General features: G+C 36.9%; 1 long non-coding RNA gene across 1 annotated transcript in view; it reads left to right on the top strand.

Moving 5' to 3' along the window:
• Positions 1–3803: 3803 nt before the first annotated feature.
• The window catches only part of LOC125156122 (uncharacterized), a 38386-nt gene continuing 22673 nt past the window's right edge, over positions 3804–19516 (top strand). Inside the window, exon 1 of the long non-coding RNA XR_007148479.1 lies at positions 3804–3868. This is a non-coding gene — a long non-coding RNA (uncharacterized LOC125156122). The remainder of the gene's footprint in view (positions 3869–19516) is intronic.

Genomic DNA, 19516 nt, shown 5'->3' with positions numbered 1-19516 from the left:
AAGAATGTACAACTCAGTAGCTAAATTAAATTAATTCTAAACCTATTAATTAATTCTAAACCTAAAACAAATCTGTTGGGTACCATGGATTATTGGAGAATAAGCAGGTAAAGTCATGTTTTTCTGAGTAAATTTGAAAGCATACAGACCACTGGAGTTTTCCAGCTTTGGCAATGACTCTCCAGGATAATTCAAGCTATTTAGAAAGATAGATAATATATCTTTTAGCTAATTAAATGCTCTTGTATTTTCATAAATATGTTTATGTATTTCTTTTTTTAATTGAGCTTTTTATGCTCTTTTTAAAAAAATTTTAATTTTAATTTTTGAGAGAAAGAGGGTGAGTGGGGGAGGGACAGAGAGACCGGGGGGGGGGGGGTAGGGTGGGGTGAGGGTAGACAAAGAATCTGAAGCAGGCTCTAGACCCTGAGCTGTCGGCACAGAGCCTGACGCAGGGCTTAAACTCATGAACCATGAGATCATAACCTGAACCAAAGTCAGACGCTTAACTGACTGACCCACCCAGGCACCCCTGTTTATGTATTTCTAACTATATATTTGAAAATATTCATTTGGATGAGACATGGATCCTCCAACTTAAAATTTCTACTACTAATTGTTTTATTTGCTAACATTCCCATTGAGTTTGAGTTTTCACTGTGCCAGGTACAAGTTATTCATTATTAATTATCATATCATACTAACAGTATTCCCTAGGGGAAGTTAAATTCTTCCTCAGAGACCTAGGAAGCTAAGAAATCACATGGAAAATAAAGATAGAGTGAAGTTTATAAAATCTCTTAACGATCAGATCTTTCTTGACTATAGATAAAGAAGGCTTAGGTGAGAGCTAGTGAGGAATAGTTTTAGCCTGGGTTGTAAATTAATGAATTTAGTGTTATTTTACATCCTACCTGACCATTCAGACTGGAGCCACCTGTCACACTAGTCTGCTCACTTTGGAGGAATGCTCATCTAGGAATGGATGTTATAGAGAGGGATAGAAGAGAGTCCCATGCAAGATTATAGACAAAACCAAGTTGCAGATGAGTTCACATGATGGGTGGCCCTCACAGTTGTTAATCTTGAGTGCAGTGACATGCTAGGAGAGAGGAAAACACACCAGTCTAGACAGGCAGTCAGCATTGGTGCAGAGCTAACAAAACACTATCTGGGCAATGGCACTGGTGTTGTGTCCCTGAAAATAACAGCTAAACATATGGTCTTAAAATTAAAATGAGGAAAATGGACTCTGTCAACAAGACATCATTCTCTAATTTTTACTAGTTTTCTTTGTACTTTTCTGCTTTCTCCCAAAGTCTTCTGTGATTACGTATTGTTATTATAATCAAAAAGCAAATTTTGTTAGTTTTGAATAGCACTCAGATTTCTAGGCAATCAACTTACCTGCCAACTTCAAAAGGATAAGTAGCTTCTTACCTTCCCTATTATACTGTAAGCTGATATTCTAAAATATTCCAACTTGAAGTATAGAATTCAGAAAAAAGCAGCCTAATCTGTAGCATCATGATCCCAAGTAATGCCTAGGCTTGGATTTTTTTCCTAATTTGGGAGGATAAAGCCATGAAACAGAAACTGAAGAGAAAGAAAGGGTTGAAAAAAGCAAAAGCATTTTCTATATCATTCCTGATTGAAAAAGTACAAAATAAATGGCTAAAATGATGATATCATTCTTGGACAGGTATGGGTAGAATAGAGCTGAAGTTAATACCTTCCCTGGAAGTAATCAGGGTCTGTTCCTGGAGAAATAATTATTAACCTCTCTGTTTAACATGATGTTTAACATCCTTGGCCATGATGTTAACTGAAGAAAGTCAGTGGGGTCATTATCTTAAGACACAACTGTGCCAAAACGACACCAACACATTGTAGTGACAGACTCTGAATAAACTATGCATAAGTTGATTATATAAATGATATTGCCATTTTTTCCAAACAAAAAATTGTGTTTTAACGTATTTATTTTCTTTACCCTGATAGTTAAATACACAACATTCTTCAACAAATAAATTTTAAGTGGAAGAAGATGTTACTATTAGATTAAAAGGAGTCACCTAGGCATATATTTTTTTAAGTATAGTCAAAACAAAACTATGTTGACCAGGGGTATACATTTGGCTGAGAAAACTACAAAGAAATAAAAATTTAAGAAGTGGTTATTATAAAATCTAGGAAGTAGTTACTTTTGGGGGGATGGAGGATGTTGCAATAGGGACAAGGAACACAGGAGAGGTTTCTGAGATTGACAGACAAAGTACTTCTTTATTTGAATGCTGATGTCAAGGATGTTTGCCTTATAATAATTTATTAAGCTAAACAATTAAATTAAGCTATTTTTAATTGGTACATACACATAAAAAAACTACATGCATTTTGTATTAACTCCAATATTTAAAAAATTCCAACAGTGGTTCTTAACTGGAAGTGATATCTCTCCCCAGCCTTATCCCCCATCTAGGGAAGTTTGGAAATTTGGGGCAGGAGGTAGATGCCAAGATTAATAGTCAAAATTACTATGAGGACATTTTTAGTGGTCATTATGACTGGGAGGGGGGCACACAGAACATTACAGAGACAAGGTCCATAAACATGTTGCAGTCCTAAAAGAGTCCTGTACAGTAGGAAAATTATTCTTCCCAGAATGTCAATAGTGTCACCTATGTGAAGTTAACAGATCAATGATGATCACCTAATGCTCCATTATATTACATCTATTTCATAATGCTCATTTAGGTCCTTTAATAATGGAGATACTGTGTGTGTGTGTGTGTGTGTGTGTGTGTGTGTGTGTGTGTGTGTACAGGAACTAGTCTCAATTTTTAGGTGGAAGATTTCATTTCAAAGTTTTACAAATTGTGTTTTAATTGCATATGTTTAAGTTCATGGGCTTTAGAATCAGTCTTCTTTTTTTTAAGTTTATTCATTTATTTTGAGAAGGAGAAAGAGAGCACAGGAGGGACAGAGAGAGAGGGAGACAGAGAGAGAATCCCAAGCAGGCTCCTCACTGTCAGCACAGAGCCCGATGTGGGGTTCAAACTTACAAACCACGAGATCATGACCTGAACAAAAATCAAGAGTCGGTTTAACCAGCTGAGCTACCCAGGCGCCCCTAGAGTCAGTCTTGAACAAGTTACTTAATCCTTCTAGAATTCAGTCTACTCATATACAAAATAAGAATATTAGTATCTACATGTATCAGTTAGCTATTGCTAAGTAATCAATCACCTCGAAACTTAAGAGTTTGAACTAATCAGCATTTATTATTACTCACAATCTGGTCTGAGCTGGGCTGACCTCAGCTAGATTCACTCATGCTTCTCAATTACCTGGAAGGGTAGTTGGGGTTGTGTAGGTTAGAATGTCCGTGTTTAGATATCTTAGCTCTTCTCCAATATAACTCATGTCTCTCCAGAAAGCTAGTTCAGGTCTGTTCACTGGTGGTGGCAGAGGTCTAAGAGAAAGAAGAGAAACATGCAGGCTCTTTTTCAAGTCTTTGCCTGCATCAAGTTTGCCATTGTTCCATTGATCAGAGCAAGTTACATGGCCAAAGCCCTGAGTCAGTGTTAAAAGAAATTATTAAATGGTATGGATTCAGGAATGCTACGGTCTGAATGAATCTCCCCAAAATTCATACGCTGAAATCCTAACCCCCAAAGACAGTGGTATTAGAAACAATAGCCTTTGGGAGGTACTTAATTCATAAGGGTGGAACCCTCATAATGGGATTAGTGCCTTATAAAAAGAGGGGGCAGAGAGATCCTTAGCCCCTTCCACCATGTGAGGACATGGAGAGAAGTTGCCAGCTATCAACAGAGAACATGATCTAGGACTTCCAGCCTTCAGAACTGTGAGAAATCAATTTCTGTTGTTTATAAGCCACCCAGTCTGTGGTATTTAGTTATAGCAGCCTGAAGGGACTAAGACTAGGGATATGTGAATAATTGTAGCTATTCATAAAACCAACCCACCATTACTATATCACAGAGCTATTTTTAGAATCATACATGCCAATAAGTGTAAAGTATTTAGTTCAGAACCTGATATACAATAAGTGCTCAATAACTGTTAGTGATTATGAAGAGTAAGAAGCTATAACCATAACATTTCAAACTTCTTATTCAGTATAGCTGCATATAACAAGTAATGGAATTATGACAATGTCTGACTGCTTTATTTCTAGAAAAAAAATTTAAATGGTAGAGAGTTTGGAAACTTCACCAAGTTACTGAAAGTTTGTTACTTATATCTGGGTTGACTTAGTTTAAATCTCTTGAAAAACCACAACACAAATAATGAGGAAACTAGCATGAAGAACATGGCTTTTCCTGGAACCTAACTAACAATGAAATAGACTCATAGTAAAAGAAAAATTAATGTGAAGGTCATTTCTCTCCAATGAACTTCCACAGGCAATCTTGAAAATTTTGAACTTAAACTCCAGGAAACTAAAAAGTATGAAGACATTTCTGAGTTCTTCAAATGGTCACAAAAGCAAATTCTCATATTTTAATTAGTAATTGTGAAGTGACATGGTATTGAAAACAGCTTGAAACAGCTTTAAGCAAGCAAAAGTTTTTGCTGACCCTTTGGAATACACACTGGCCCTACCCACAGTTCTGCTTTCATGCCCAAGTGTGAAATGGGCAGACACATGCACACAAAGGGACATTCAGAGCTGGGCTGCAGTAGCTGAATGTGTCTGAAAGGAGAAGTTGGTGATACCCAGAAGCTAGAAATACACAATGATCCTATCAGGTAAGTAAGCACCAAATAATTTCCTTCAGTTAACAATTTATTATACTATCTTTTCTTTCCATTCAGAAATAGATAGGCAGTAAAACAGATTATAAATTAGCTTTGCTACTAAAGTCGTGCCACTAATTGTGTCTTAGCTGGGTATATAGATTCCTATTGCTGTGGTAGCAAATTACTGCAAATTTATTGGCCTAAAACAACACACATGTATGATCTTAGAGTTCTGGTCTGAAGTCCTAAAATAAGGGTGTTGGCAGGACTGCCTTCCTTCTGGAGGCTCTAGAAGAGAATCTATTTCCTTGACTTTCTTCTGCTTTGAGATACCACCTGCATTCTCTGGCTCATGCCCCTTCCTCCATTTTCAAAGTCAGCAGGGGCATAACACCTTCAAGTTTCTCTCCTCCCTCTCCCTCTCCTGCTCCCAATCTGCTTTTGTGATCACATCTCCTCTCTGACTCTGAACCTTCCACTTATGAGGATCTTTGTGGTTATATTGGATCCAACCAGATAATTCAGGATAACCTCTCCATCTCAAGATACTTCACATTAGCAAAAACACTTTGCAATATAAAATACCATATTCACAGGTTCCAGGGATTAGGAAGTGGACATTTGGGGAGGAGGGGGACATTATTCTGCCTATCACACCAGGTCAAGAGGAGATTGGATTATTTTAAAATATTATACAATCAAGAAGCTTTTCTTGACTATCAGCTACAAAGAGCTGACATTTCAAATGGGGGAAGTAATACTTGGCCTTCCTAATTTATAAGTTTATTGTGAATATCAAAGTAATATGGAACCCTCTTTATATTCTGCATGCATGTAGAATGCAGAATATGACTCAGTCAAATCCCAGAATATAATTATGCTTGAATTTTCACCTATCAGAAGAGGGAGGTTTGGTCTATATTTCTTCAAGGCCTCAACCCTCTCTACATTTTAATTTCAAGGAACCTCTTGTTCTTAATAGTATGTAGGAGAGGGGTGCCTGGGTGGCTCAGTCAGTTAAACATCTGACTTCAGCTCAGGTCATGGTTCATGGGTTCAAGTCCCGCATCGGGCTCTGTGCTGACAGCTCAGAGCCTGGAGCCTACTTCAGATTCTGTCTCCCTCTCTCTCTCTGCCTCTCCTTTGCTTACACTCTGTCTCCGTTTCTCAAAAATAAATAAACATTAAAAAAATAAAAAATAGTATGTAGGAGAGAAGAAGAGTATTTACTATCATGGAAAGGTACTGGGTAGAAGCTGGATTTAACTTGTGCTTGGTCATGGTCAATGCACAGTGGCTGAGACAAATTTTCCTTTCCTTCCCTTCCCTTTCTCCTTTTCTTTCTTTCCCTTTCATTCCTTCATTCCTTTCCTTTCCTTTCCTTTCTTTGAGGAGCGGCAGGTTCACTCCCCAGTGTAACAGCCATTAAAGAGCGTTGGGGATCCCAGGATCAAAGCAGTTTCAAAGCCAGTTTTATAGGGTATACTGTATCAGATGTGAAGCCTAAGTGAAACTTGGGCAGTGTTGGTTTCTGGCCAAGTGGTTTCCAATGGTTGTATCCAGAAATGTGATGGGGACTAAAATTCCTTTATGCTGCCCACTGTTGGGTGTAGCTGTCCTTTTTAGATGTATTATGTTGAGTTTTAGTGTAGGCTTGACCTCCAAGTGTGATGGTTAATTTTCAGATCTTCTGGGCCTTTTGTTCCCCATGACAGATAGGCCCAAAGAAGAGCTGAACTAAAAGCTGATTCCAGTGTTTACTACCCTCGACATAGAAAAGAGTGTTCACTCTTCCCCTCCTCCTAAGTGCCCTCTTCCTCTGAACTTATGTTAACTTGACTTAAAGGTTCATGTTGCCCTCTCTTGCCACTGATGGTTGGTCAGGACCACACTAAAACAAGCAGAACTCCTTATTTCTGAATCTCAGGGAGAAGAAGTTAAGGGAAATAAGTTGCTTCCCACTTAGGTAACTCTGAGCTCCTCAAGCAGCTTTCCCCTCCCACTTAAAAATTCTTCATACAGACAGAGGTTTGATGAATAAAACAGAAGCTCTTGCAACTTTTTGTCATCATGGTGCTCTCTCTGGCATATATTTGCTTACTCAAATAGGTACCAAGGCTTTTTCCAGGGTGTCCTTGAAACTCTACAGAGGGTGGTCAGCAGCTACTTTCTCTGATGGAAAATACAAATTAATTAAATTCTGGTAAGGCTTTCTAATTCAAAGATAATGTATATGAATATACACCACAGACTTTAAGAGTTTAAATTCAAATGGTAGAAAACTTTATCTCTGAAAGAGAATTTAGAGTAGTCTCTGATCCTTGATGAGTTTATACTCTAATTGGAAAGATGAGGCTAATTGTTATTAAAGTATTCAAGAACAATACAAGACAACATTCAAGGAGAGACCAACAGAAATTCAAAAAAGCAAATAATCAATCAAAGTTGCAGGCTGGAGTGGCCAGAGAAAACTTCATGGAAAAGGGTGTGAGTTGAGATTTAGATTTTGAATGAATACGGTTAGCATAAACAAAAATTATTTTTAAAAACCTTTTAGGTGAGAAAAGATATGAAAGTTAGAAATAAACTCTGTGTTGGTGAGGTGAATGAGAACTGTCTTGTCTGACATGGAGATGTGTTTAAGAGAATATCAGGAAAATGAGGTTTGATAAATTTTCAGTAGGTTCTATAATATTTCAAACTTAGCAAAGTATTTACAGCTGATTCAGGAGAGGCTGGATCCTACTTCAGGCTTCTAAACAGAGGAGAAACTCAAGGAAACATTGTCTTGAGAAAAGTGTAACTATATGATATGCAGAAAGGATCAGAAGAAAAAAGACTAGAGATAGCAATATTAGCCAAGACATGATCATAGTTTCTTGGGCATAGAGGCTGGGAGAGCATCAGTGGTAAGAAAAAAAACCAAAAAACAAACAAACAAACAAAAAAGACCTAGGACCAGATATAGTATGTAGGGAGAAACAATAGATTTTGTCTTTTTTTTTTTCTTTCAATTGAGTTGATAATGGGAAGAGAAAGGGAGAAGAATTTGGGGGAGGAGTCTCAAAGATTACTTTTTTTTAAATGTTTATTTATTTTTGAGACAGAGACAGAGTGTGAGAAGGGGAGGGGCAGAGAGAGGGAGACACAGAATCTGAAGCAGGCTCCAGGCTCCGAGCTGTCAGCACAGAGCCGATGTGGGGCTTCACCTCACAAACTGTGAGATCATGACCCTATGACCTGAGCTAAAGTCGGATGACTAACCGACTGAGCCACCCAGGCACCCCTCAAAGATTACTTTTTTAAGCAGACATGGGAGAGATTCTGAAAGAGGCCAGCCAGTGGAATGGGGAAAGTGAAGGACTTGCTTTAGCCATGACATATTTGAAATTGTGAAAAGACACAACAAGTTGGCAATATGAGATTGGAAGGCTATGGAATCAGGACAGGATTGTGAAGAGGAATATATACAAAAGGCCAGCTATAATGATGACTGAGAACAAGAAGGATGGGAATTTTCTGATAGCCTCTCATTCCAGAATGAAAAAACTTACTTAAGGGCAGGCAGAAAACTCTCAGATCACCACTTTTGCTCAGACTGTGCTGTTGAACTCTTCACTCTGAAATGTAGTTCATCTTGGGAACCTTTGGTGCTGTGAATACAGTACTGTGCAGACCCACTGGCATTGCCAAGGTTATAGGGCTTGAGCTAGGTGTCCAGGACAGCTACAATGTCAAGTTGAGGGAAACTCTCTTGCCAGATGATTAAAGAAGTGCAACAGTCTTGGTTTTCTTAGAATAGAGAATCTCTGAAAGTCAGCCTTAGTACCAAAACTAAGAAGGGAAATGGAGTGGCTGACCATAAACAAACAAACAAACTAAATATCCTTCCAGCTGGTGTGGGTAGCCATATCCTATAGAACACCTTCAAAAGTTACAACAGGCCTGCTTTTTCCACAATGGTTAATGGATTTTAGGCTCATGTACAGTATTGAGAGAGGAGAGGGACAGGTGGAAAGAGGAATACTTGGTTGAACATAGCTAAATAATGCTAAACAACTCCTTTTACAAGTGCTAAAACATAAGTTTCTCTTCTTGTTTTTAGGCTTATTTCATCAGCTGTCATTTGTTAAATACCATTTTGTTGGGGGTGGGGGCAAGGAGGAGTTTATTATTGTGGCCTCTCCACCTGTTCTTCTATCACTGTTCTGATTCCTCCATCAGAATGTAAATCATGTGGCCATGAAAATAGTCCTGGCCGACTGCTTTGTATTCTGTGCCCACATACTTCCTTTTCTCTCAATGGGTATAGGAAATGTCAATGAGGAGTCTCAATTTGTCATGGTTGTTGTTGCTGTTTTTTATCTTCTACTTGGTAAATTCTTTTTTTTTTTTTTTTTCCTTTGGCTTATATCACTTCCCATAAAGAAAGATACTTGTCTTCATGATTTTTGCAAGGCAATCTTCCCATTAAAACCAAATAAGATAACACTTACACCATCTAAAGAATGTTCAATTGCTTCAAAAATGCATTACATTGGAAGGTTTATGCCTAATATTACGGCAGAAAGAAGAGATTTCCCTCAAACGTATGTGTGAGGGTGGTAACCACTGAAGCTGCATAAGGATTATGGCCAAGTTCCATGAGAGCATGATTTAGAAATCAATAATGATTCATATTTAGACATCAATATTGATACAACAATTACAAAATCAATACCTACAACAAGCATGCTCTTTGAGGGTGAGCTAACTCTTCCAGGGAGAGAGACAGAGAGAGAGAGTGAGAGAAAGAAAGAATATGAATAAGAACAAAGCCTGGTGGGAAACTTTACCTGGTTCTAATCCCAGCTCTGGAATTTATTAATTATATGGTCTTGGAAAAGTTATCAATTTCAGAGTCTCAGTTTCCTTACCTGTAAAAAAGGGATAATGGTATATTCTTCGTGGATTATTATAAACCATACAAGAGATCCTTTTCTTAAGTTCATAATTAGTGGGTGATAAGCACCATTCATTAACATTCACTACCAACCTAATGAATGGTAGCACCATTCACTACCAACCTAAATGAGAAGACAGGTTGAGGTGAGGGTAGAGAAAAAAAGGAAGGGTACTTAGCATGATCAGGGAGAAAAGGGGATACCAGCACAAATTCTAATTGCTTGAGGTATTTCTCCAAGGCCAGCCATGTTTCTCTCCTCTCAATGCTTAATATTTTCACAATTGAGTCATAATTGCTCATAAACTAAGATGTAAAATTCCCATTGTTTCTTGGAGCAAGAATGAGTGTAGAAAAGTCTACAGTTATTAGAGTAACCCTCTGAGTGATAAAAACCAGTTTCCACAGAGACATGACAGATTTTTCACAGAATAAACAAAGCTCACAGTTTTTATTTCATACAAATCATAAATGTGTGACTTTTATTACTCTGGGAGAAGGGGGTTGTTGCCTAATGGGACTGTTATTTGAACACTCTTCTTCCCAGTATGGAGTTATTAACTCAGTAGACTTGGGCCCAGGGTATTTGGTGTTAGAATGGCAGCACACTGAACCAACCTCACATTCTACCCATGTCAACCAGGATAACATGTTCTTACTGCTCATGGCAGTGTCATTTTAAAACTAAGAGCAACCTGGATCCAGCTCTCTTATTTTTCCGATGAGGAAATTAAGTGCTCTCCCACTTTAGGTTAATGACTTGCTCAGAACCCACACAGAAAGGAAGTGACACAGGCAGGAGGCAAATGTAAGCCTTTGCCAAGAAGTCAAAAATGACTACTCTGTGTTCTATTCCTAATATATTTAGAACTTCAGTAAATATGTATTGAATAAATACATGAATTCTAACTTGAAAATTAGTTCATTTTCTACTCCATGTGGCTGCTGCACACCCTCTAGTAACTTTCCATCTTTTTTCCTTCCCTCGGTACCTAACCTACTTTTGAAAATAATCATTGTGCTTATGGTAGATGGGTGTCATGTTCTCTCATTCCCCCGTGGCACTGACTGTGTTATACCCACTGTCTGGGCTGCCCTCTCTTTTCCCTCCACCCGCATTCACCTAGCTAGGAGGACCTATTAGACTTGGTTCAGGCATCGTCTGTTCCTAGAGGCATTTCATAGCTTCCTCAATACCCTCCAGGATGACATAATGCCCTTCCTGTGTGCTCTCAGAGCATCCCTGAGTTCTTCAGCAATTGTTACAGTCTGCTGCAGCTTTCTGTTTATTCACATACATCCCTCTTTAGATAGTAAGTCCTCTGAGGACAGAAACCAAATTGTGTCTCCCATCAAAGCCCTAATGTCAATGGAGCCTGATATATAGTAAGGGTTCAATAAATGTCTGACAAAAGACTGGATGAATATGTTATTAATTAATCTCAAACAACTATGTATAACTCTAGTGGCCTGTGTCATTCAAAACAGAAGTAGAAGTATTTCTATTGATGTTTCCTATCATCTGGGTTTGATTTACAAAAATGGAGGAGTTAGAAGTAAGATTCATACCTTTCCCTTCCTATTAGTTTCAAACCAAACATAAGGTCCCTCCTAAATATGTTGAGTCCTTTGAGCATGCTTTTAACACCAAGTGGAAAGCAAATAGGATGATTATTACCACTATGCTGTAAAAACCCTTAGAAAACTAGAGGATGGGAAGATTCTGGGATCCTGTTTTTCCCAAGTACTGAACAAGATTAAACCACATCCAAACTGACAACTCCCCTAAGATGCCTTTCCTAGTGTCTGTGACCATGGCTTTGTAACTGAAGGAGGCCTTACTTCTTTCACATGCCACTACCTGCACCACCAATATCCTCACTGAGTCCACTCTGGGACACTTTTTATTAAGTATCTGTACTAGTTTTCTAGGTCTGCCATAACAAAGTACAACAAATTGGGCAGCTTAAACAAAATTTATTGTCTTACATTCTAAAATCCAAGATGTTGGTAGGATGGGTTCCTGCTAGGGTTGTGAGGGAAGGATCTGTTCCAGGACTTTCTCCTTGGCTTGCAGATGGCTGTCCTCCCTGTGACTCATCATATGGTGGTTTTCCTCTCTTAATATTTCTATGTCCAAATTTCCCCTTTTTATAAAGACACAAGTCATATTGGATTAGGGCCCACTCTAATGACCTCATTTTAACTTGATACCTATAAAGACCCTACCTCCAAACAAGGTCACATTTTGGGAAAACACAATTCAGCATTAAGGTATCCAAGGTCCTAGATGAAGGGACTTTCTGGGCTGATGGACATTATCTCATCACTCTAATGAGCATCCAAGGTGTTCACACATTGTTTTTGTAGACACTATAACCTGTTATCACTACTCTTCTAGACCAAAGTGTTGGCTAAGGTATGATCCTCCATTTTCTTAGCCCCCTAGTTCCCTAAGGACCCCATTGCTACTTCATTTAACCCAAAGAAAATTTTACCTCACTATATTAGCTTTCCAATATGTAACCAAAAGTGTCCCTAAAATATTAATAACAGAAACCCTGATTTTTTGAGCATTTAAAATGTTCCAATAAATGAGCTAAGTTCTTTACTTTCATTACCTGATTCTATCCACAAAAATCCTATGAGGTAGATGTCATTTTTAAAATAGAGAAATTAGAGATAAGAGGCTAAAAGATTTCCCAAGGTCGTCAGGTGTAAAAGTGGCTAAATCAGTCTTTAAATCCAAGAAGTCTGACTTCAAATGGAGACTGCTTAACCATGCATCAGGCTCTATTACTGCTCTGACTAGTGGAGTCACTGATTTCTTTGGTGCTATAGCTGAGGAAGGCACTAACCTAGAGGAGTTAAGTTCTAAGCCAAAAATGGTGGGATCTGGAAATGCCAAGTTCTTTCCCAGAGGCATCAGTCTCCTCATGCATGGAAGGTCCTTCGCTATAATAATCTCTTCCTTAGCCCAAACTCCTCATTAGGTTTGCTAAGAGTAACTGGTCTAATGGACACTACATGGTGGTCTTCAAGTAGAAGCACCTCTGTTTGTATGTTCCTCATCAGATCTGGGAAAGCGGAAAGGCTCCTACTATACAAATTCTCCTAAAGACTCCAAACTATCCCCACAAAGCCTACCTCCCATGATGAATATGGAAAGCATTTAGACAAATCTCTTCATCATGCCTGCTAAACACATTTAGGAATATGAAAACTCCCAATTTTTATGGATTGTAATAGATGGTGTCTTCAAAGGTCTCCTTTTGCTGTGTTTATAATTCTAAATAATGACAAATTGATTTAAATTAGCTCTACAGCTTCTAGACATGGATGTTACAGCTTTGAAGATCATCAGAAACAATAATTTCTACTTTTGATCAGGCTGTTAATGTTCCAAATTAAGTGACAATACTAAGCATAACTCAGAGAACAAAATTACAGACCTTTCTACGTGCCTTTATTTGTATAGTTACTTCTGACACTTAATAAGCCCCAATAAATAGCACCATTGCCCACCCTGTGAGACTCAGTGAAAATTCTGGTGTCTCATCTTGAGGATTTGCTTTTAACTCTTGCTTTATTCCCGTATGGGTCCTCCCCATCAAGGTGTGAGAAAGGGGTCTTTCTCTTTGAGTGTGAGAAAGATTTCTCAATGTACTTTCTTGGACACAGAAGTGAGAATAAGAGTAATGATTAACCTTACTGCATATTTACTGTATAACATATATGCATATATTGCTATATGTATATTGTATAATATATGCATATATTGCTACGGTTATTTACTGTATAACAGGAACTGTGCTAAGAGTTTTTATTCATTGTCTCATTTATTCTTTAACAACCTTAGAAGGTCAGTATTAGCATTATCCCTACTTTACAGGTGACTTGCCCTAAGCACACAACTACAATATAGTGGTGCCAGGATTTGAATTCCATCTACATTATTCTAAATCCCATGTTTCTATGTTAAATAATATCCCACAGCACTACAGATCATTTCTCAGATGGCACAGGTGTCCACAGGAGCTGGAAACTGTATGTAAACTGAGTATTACTAAGCCCTTTGTCTATACCTGTCTTACTCAAGGGATCAACCAGAAGTGTGGGGGACAGGGGACAGTCAGGATTCCTCACCCTCTTTGTAAATTAAAGCAGTTTTGCAATTTTCTTATTTTAATATCCAACACACTATAATAATGGAGAGTAAAAATGGAATTGTCCCATTTATTATGATGGTTTTACTGAGTAGTAAACATTTTGTATTATTTTTAGATACTCAAAAGAGAAATGATAGTTTTGACAAAAGAGAATAAGAGAATTCACATATTAAAGATTTTTTTAAAGTCTATATACAATGACTTCTAGCCAGTTCAAGATTGCTTAATACCGATTAGTAATGACCATTAAGAAATCATTTATGGATTTTTTGTGAGTGTTCAGAGATACTAATGGGTTTTAAAATTACTTGGGATTCTTCCTGAGGTCAAAGGAAGAAAATAAAGTATGAAGTGATAATAAAATGTATGAGGTGACTAATGGACAGGTTGTATATATATATAATGGTTTCAGGAAAAAAAAAGAAAAACAAAAAAAACATTCAATTTTTACAGCATACATTTAAACAAATGGAAATCTCACTGCCATAGCCTCTTGTCTTCACTCAAGAACCAGGAAGGTTGATAACATTGTGTATCACCATGGTCTGTATCAGATTCTCAACAATTTTTCAGCCATCAGGTCACTGGCTCTAATCACCTCTGTAACCACTCCCACTCGCAGCTGCCAAAAATCTTATGAAAAGTTGTGGAAAAATAATTCTACATTTGATGAAGCACCAATAAAATGCCTTGCTCTAACATAGCACAAATAACCAACTCAAACACAGTCTTTAGATGGCAAACATGAATACTGAAAATAGTTCCCCACAGACCATCTAGGGATCAGGTATCTAAGTTTTTGCTACATGTATAAGTCAACAGAATAACAATAAATCAAATGAAATAAAGAGTTACATAATATCATAAAATTTTGAATTGTAAGAGATAAATTCTGAATAAAATTTAATTTGAGGATTTTATTTTAAATCACATGATGGCACTCCTGATTTCCCAATATAGAGACAACACAATATATTATAGATATTATAACAATGTAAATGCAGACAAAAGATGCAATTAATAGAAATAAAATGGACATTATAATCTTAAAACAATGTTGTCTGGAGTCATCATTGAGGCTGGTGAAGGAGGCTAAATGAGATGTTTAGATGTTGTTCATTAAAACCATCTTCATTCTGGCTCTTAGCAAATTAGATCTTAGAATCTAAGGTCTTCAAGCCATCTGGCTACATGATTGAGCAATTCAATTATACACTGATTTTTCTTCTTTAGAGCGTACGTAAAGTTTATATTAAGTATGCTTGACCTACTACGTACCTCTTACATATTATTCCTGTATTTGAAGAATGTGTTTGCTTGAAGTAGGATGTAATTGGTATTTTCCAAATATAAAATCTTTTTTTTAGATATACAGTTCGTAACTACAACATCCCTATAGTAAAATTAAGCTTGCTTCCAGGTTAATATTGAGTAGAGAGTCTTAAAAATGAGTAAGTTTCCTCAAGAGCAAAATAATTCAACAAGAATTATTTTGTATAGTGGGCAACAGAGTAAGCACACTGGGGATATTAAATGATATATAATTGATAAAGTATACCCTGCAAACATTTTGACTGCTATACCTTATCTTTAAACTTTAAGCTGTGAGCCTATTTTTAATCTAAAGAATTCACATCTGCAATATATAATTTTATGTTTTGTTTGGAAAAGAACAGTTGAACAGTCCAAAAGAATTTTTAGTACTGAGAAGGGAAGAGTAAAGCTACTTGTGCACTGGAAAGCAATAGATGAAAACACTTTCATGGGAATACTGGAAAGAAATATGTTAGTATTTAACCGTGATCTCATCGCATGACTATATAGAATGTTTACCTCATCATATTTTGATTTGTTCTTTATGGTATGAACATAGTAAAGGCAACTTTTTAAAAAACAAATGCAGAATTGCAAAACAAGGTCCCTTGCTTTTATGTTTCATTGCTACCCTCTCACATGTGTGGCTTGTGTTGCAGTTAACAGTTTAAAATCTGCAGGCTCCCTCTTCCACATGATTAACAAATATGTGAGATAAGCCCTAAGGATCCAGGTCAAAGTCTCCCACCACTTGCTGCCCTGTGAAAAACACACATCTAAATTCTTATCTGTCCTCACCTCTCACCCTCTACCTCTCTCTCTCCAGAGTTTTCATTAACCAGAAACAACACTCTGTGGGAAAGGTTTGTAGAAAATCTGAATGCTTTCAAGTACACCAAACGTAACAGGATAATTCATGTTGTTGGGGCTCTCTCATGTTTTTGGGGCTTTAAAACAGTGAAATAATCTAAATGAGGGTATTTGAGAGATAACAAAAGCATGGAGGAATAACAAGTAATTGCATTCAACATATTATAGACACACAGTCCCTCCATAGTAAGAAATGTTATTTTGGTAATACCTTTATCTTTACTGTGGTTTTCAACTCCACAGGGAAGGCAGACCTGCAAATACCCACTTATCAACTGAATCGATTAAATGCCAATGAAGTGCATGTTCAGGAGATAGATGTTATGAGAAAAATAAAAGATATAGAGTGCCTTACCTTTAAAATATAAAATATTTAAAATTAAGTTGAAGGCACCATAGATTTTTAATAAGATATGCATATTTATAAATCCACGTGCATAGATAGGATTTTAATAGGGAAGAATAGAATAGTTTGAGCAAAGATTTTAAAGTGAGAAAACAATAAGGAGATTCTAGAAAAAGTGAACGTAATTCATAATGATCACTCAAATTCTGGTGCTTTAACAAGTGGTGGTTGCATTCATTATTCTTCTACCTTTCTACCTGACCGGCCAAAGCCATGTTAACCTTTCAGAGATCTTAAACACTGAAAAAATTATGGTGTCATTCCCATCCATACACACACAGACATACATACAAACACTTAAAACAAAAGCAAGACAGCCTTTAAAATTAGTCTGAGGAAGTAAAAATGCTGGTTGTTCCATTTTGGAATAATAAAATCTATTGGATGAGGTGTTGTTGGTTCCCCTACTTCGCTTAAGATTGTGTTTATCTTGACCCTGGGAAATCTAAGATTATGGCTGGCAGAGCTAACCTTAAAAAATGCAATTATATCTCCAAACTTTTCAAGTAAGAATGAGGTTAGACTCCCCTATAAAAATTTAAGTTTAACAATTAACATAGAAGTATTACTGGTGAGAGGGAATCACTGATAATCGAGTTGAAAGCAAGACACAAAATACTGACACATGGGGTCAAAGGCTAAGGTCCACACTTCCAAGGAGCAGGACCAGATCAAGTAGGATAAAAGTGTTCAGGATTTTTTCAATCGTGCTTGTAGCTATTGCCTTATAAGTGTGTATTCATGGCTCCGTCTACTGCTGATGGTCATTCTTTCAAATATGATAAATATTAATATGTTAAAAAAAAGAATGAGGTTAGACCTGCAGTTTCTCAACCTCAGTACTATAGATATTTGGGGTCAGATAATTCTTTGTAGGGGACTTCCCTGTCCATTGTAGAATATTAAGCAGCATCCCTGGGGCCTCTATTTATTAGACGGTAAACAGTTACAGCAATTATAACAACCAAAAATGTGTCCAGATATTGCTGCATGTCCTATAGGGGTAAAATTACTTCTTAAGAACCACCAGGTTAGAGAAAGGAATCAAGACTAGTGAATTAACATGAAAACCCATCAATTTTCAGCTCAAATTTAGAAATACATTTCTAAGGTCTATTTGCACTCATATACTGATCTTGTTCTCAGGAGTGAAGACACTTATTGTGTGTATTGTCTATCACAGCCAGTATTGGGCCAAGAGATGGGTAGGTAGATAGCTAATTATATGTAAGTGGAAAGATTAATACAAATCAGAAAACCATTAAAGGCTATTTGCAGCCAACATAGAAACATTATGTTATCTGCACCTGTGAGAAACACTAGACAGAAAACAATGAAGCCCATTAGAAAGTTCTTAGCTTGGGGGATAAGCATTTTTTTTTGAGACTTGTGACATCCTTGAGCTTCAAAAGCCAAGGAAGACAGCAGTACTAGTCCCCACTTGGAAAGGGGTTTGTTTATTCTGCTTATCTGCAGCCAAAGCTAACAATCTTAATGGTTTTAAAGACCTTAATGTTTCACAGTACTAGGAAGGTCTAATTTGCAGACAGAAGTATCTATAAATGAGCATGTCTTCAGAGAGTCTTGACATATAGTCAAACAACTTAAAAGCATTCAGACTATTTCTAAATAATGAATAGAGGGCAAACAAAAGTGGTGAGTTGGTTATCTTTTTTTTTTTCTCAGTTAAGGTAGAGAGTAAAGGAAGGAAGGAAGGAAGGAAGGAAGGAAGGAAGGAAGGAAGAGAGAGGGAGAGAGGATGGTAGGGAGGCAAAGAGGGAGGGAGTGAAAGAAAGAAAAGAAAGGAGAGAGAAAGAAAGAGAGGGAAAGAAAGAAAAAAGACAGAGAGAGAGAGAGAAAAGGAAGAGTGAGCAAAACCAAATGTAGATACTAAGCTACTTTCATCTTTATATTCCCAAATCATAAAACATGCCTTATACAGTAAGTTTTTAACCCTGGCTTATGAACTGAATTAATAAGAATGGAAGAGAAGGAGAAAGATTATTAATTAGAAATTCTGAAATATATAAGGTTAATTATGAAATAACTTAAAATCTGAACTCCTTTGTTACTACTTTCATTCATATGGACTCTCAGCCTCTCTTTTTAAAACTTTTATCCTTTTACATGATCAAATTTATATAGTACTTAATTATAAAGTGCTTATATAATTTCACAAGATCCCCCACATAATGTTATGGAATAAATACCATTATTCCTCTTTTATAGAAAACATGAGTTCAGAAATATTAAATGATGCTGAAGGCCACAAGTAATAAAGCAGGACTTAACACAAGCTTCAATTCTGAGGCTATTCTGAATATCAGCCTTAAGTGATGTCAGTAGAGAATAACATTTATCCTACTGCAGTGTTTCAATTGCACATAGTGGTTTTAAAAACATGCACTGGTGTCAGACTCCCAGCCCCACAAATTACCAGTTGTGAGATCCTGAGCAAGTTGTTTCAACTCTCTGATACCGTTTCTTCATCTGAAAAACTGAGCTGGTAATAGCTACCCCACAGATTTGATATAAAGATTAAATGAGATAATAGGTGTAGCACATTTAGCACATCCTCATCAGTAGAAATCATCATCATATTTTATCCAATGGAATCTATGTCATACTGGGTATTGCTTATGTGGAGTTCTTATGTGGACTGTTTATGGCAACACTAGCTCTTTCTGGTTTTCAGAACCTCTTGTCATGATGCCCTTTTTTAAACCCGTACCCCTTAAAAGTTGAATTCTTTGATTACTCAAAATTGTGGTAGATCACTTGTTAAGATGTATGTGAAGTCCTGCATCTGGGAGAGTAGAATTTGATGGTAGAGTGTAAAATAAAGCTTTCTAGTTGAAGAAATCACAAAGAAGATTTTTGAAAGTTCTGTTCCATATTTGTAAAATTTAGGAGGCAATGTAGGTCTCTTGCATGACCAGAAATAGAGTGCTTGAGTGACTATTTTGGGATTTGCACAGTTGTAAATGCTTTACATATATTAGTTCATTTCAACTTGACACAAATACACTTGAGGTAAGCTTTGTTATC

This window comes from Prionailurus viverrinus, chromosome F2, assembly GCF_022837055.1.
Source record: "Prionailurus viverrinus isolate Anna chromosome F2, UM_Priviv_1.0, whole genome shotgun sequence".
NCBI lineage: Eukaryota > Metazoa > Chordata > Mammalia > Carnivora > Felidae > Prionailurus > Prionailurus viverrinus.
This window is presented reverse-complemented; position numbering and strand designations above follow the sequence as displayed.